The sequence below is a fragment of the Mercenaria mercenaria genome, chromosome 9 (assembly GCF_021730395.1).
Source record: "Mercenaria mercenaria strain notata chromosome 9, MADL_Memer_1, whole genome shotgun sequence".
NCBI lineage: Eukaryota > Metazoa > Mollusca > Bivalvia > Venerida > Veneridae > Mercenaria > Mercenaria mercenaria.
Window position 1 is genome coordinate 879708 of NC_069369.1, and position 2542 is coordinate 882249.

Sequence of the window (2542 nt, forward strand, 5' to 3'; positions counted from 1 at the left end):
ACTCAAATGAGATACAAATTGTAACAAAAAACAACAACAACATATAACAGCAATAAAATATACCTTTGTCCACATTTAGTTTACCTATAGTGTATTTATCTATTTCAGGAACCATTAGCTGAGGTTTCAGTTATTATACGTTGCTCTGGTTGCATCAGAGGTGTAAACAAGTCTTGAAATTGTACTTTTACTTTGTCGCACCTCCTATTGACAATGTTCCAGCTTGTCCTGTAAACTTAATATCGCTTACACCTTCATTCCAGGCTTTGTGCAATTCTGATATCACTGGGATCATTGTGTTTGTATTATTTGACGTCAACTGGTAGTAGTTAGAAACATGATGGAGCGAGCGTTTTTGACCCCATTTGACCTTTAATCCTCGGTCCGAACCAACTAATGCCGGACAATTTAAAATCCACAGGTTTTAACTTTACTTTCGTTTTCCCGTATTTTCGGAAAACCCGGTTATAAATAACTGACATATTTACTTTACTTTCGTTTTCTTGTATTTTCGGAAAACCTGGTTATAAATAACTGACATATTTCCTTCACTTTCGTTTTATCGTATTATCTGAAAATGTTATATGGGATTTACATGATATTTTCTGAAAAATGGTCGTATTTTGCAACACAAACCTTATCGATTAACACCAGAACATTCTTTGTTGACTTATAATACATACAACGATAGAACAGAAACAAGGAAAACGATTACAATGTAAGTACTTTTCAAAACACATTTACGTCACTATGTTCAAGCTTTAGCAGATCTTTAACGGATCTCATTCACTAACTTTAGAAATATTATTTTGTGTTTCTTAGAGATAAATTTATTTTTACCTGCTTATACTTATGTAATTCTTTAGATTGTGTTTCTTTTTAGGGATAAAAATACAACAGCAGACCTGTTAAAAGATTTGACGGAATTAACAACCCATTTAAAAGATAATTACAAAGAAGATTTTGTATGCCAAGAATGGGTTACAACATTCAGTTCAAAGTATTACAAGAAATTGGTTGATACATGTAAGCCAACAAAGCGACAAACAAGGAGTACGTTAAAAGAAAAGCTTAAAGAAGAAATTACGAAATCATTCGGACAAGAGGAGGTTTTAGAAAATTTCAAGCGAAGACAAATGTATTGAAAGCATTAGAAATTTAGACAAGCAGATATACAGAAACAAACGGAATATTGTTTATTGTACACATCAGATTGGATTTATTATTAAAAATTTAAGATCAGTTTGCCCAAAGGATTGTAATCTGGGACTTTATTTTCATCGCAGAGGTGTACATTACACAGATTCCTACTGTCGAAACCTTGCTTTAGTTTATGAATTAATTGAGAAACTTAAGAATTTATTGAAGTGTGCTTTAAACACTGGAACTTTAATCAAAAATAGGAAATTAATCGAAGAAATATGTACATAGTTGAATTGGTAACAAAATCAGCTTTTAACAGTAGAAATCTATGTAAGGATTCCAAGTATAATGTTCACATTTATTGATAGTAACGTTTACACTGTAAACGCACGTCACTTCCGTTCAAGTATTTTTAACATTAGTGGAATTTCCATGTACAATCTTCACATTTATTTATAGTAACGTTTACACTGTAAACGCACTTCACTTCCGTATACCATGTTCAATTTTATTTTTAACATTAGTGGAATTTCTATATATCTATACATTTATTTATAGTAACGTTTACACTGTAAACGCACGTCACTTCCGTATACCATGTTAAATTTTATTTTTAATATTAGTGGAATTTCTATATATCTATACATTTATTTATAGTAACGTTTACACTGTAAACGCACGTCACTTCCGTTCAAGTTTATTTTATATATCTATACTTCTATTTATAGTAACGTTTACAGTGTAAACGCACGTCACTTCCGTATACGCTTTTGGGAGTAGTTTGGAATATAACGCTTATGATACATTTTTGTTAGTAGTAAAGAATATAACGTTCTTGGTACATTTTAATACATTTTAACTCATTTTATTAAAATAATTTATAATTGTTTGTTCATTTACTCTTTGATTGTTAACTTTTAGTATTTTATACAATAAATCATACAACGGTATTTTATCTTGTAACATTTTTATGAAAAATAAACAATAATAACCACAGAGTGTACTTGTTTTGTCTTGATGTTGTATGTTGTTATACTTGACCCAAGGTATATATTTAATTACTTCTTTTGGTGGAGGAAGTCCAAATGAATCAAAGTACATATTATTTAAGTAACAAACCCAATGTGTTCCAGACCCAAAAGTGTCATCTAAATTGATTATTCCACACTCGTCCTTTGCTTTTGGTTTTAATAAATCTAATAAATTATTTCCACTAAATACACCCCTAAAGCTTTTAATTTTTAATTGTTTAATCCATTGTTCAATTTCAAAGTTAGAAATTGGTTTGTTTATAAATTTTATTTTTTTTTACTATAGGAATTCGTCTGTACGGTCTTCGTTGTGAGTCAATCTGTATACCCTGGCCATGTCCCTTACCACTTAACAAAGATGTAATCAA

At 30.1% G+C, this 2542-nt stretch overlaps 1 long non-coding RNA gene across 1 annotated transcript; it reads left to right on the forward strand.

Annotated features, from left to right (window-relative positions):
• The first annotated feature begins 357 nt into the window (after positions 1-357).
• Positions 358-2139, forward strand: LOC128559633 (uncharacterized). The gene is made up of 2 exons (XR_008372520.1): positions 358-718; positions 884-2139. It is a non-coding gene; the product is annotated as an uncharacterized LOC128559633 (long non-coding RNA).
• The last annotated feature ends 403 nt before the right edge of the window (positions 2140-2542 follow it).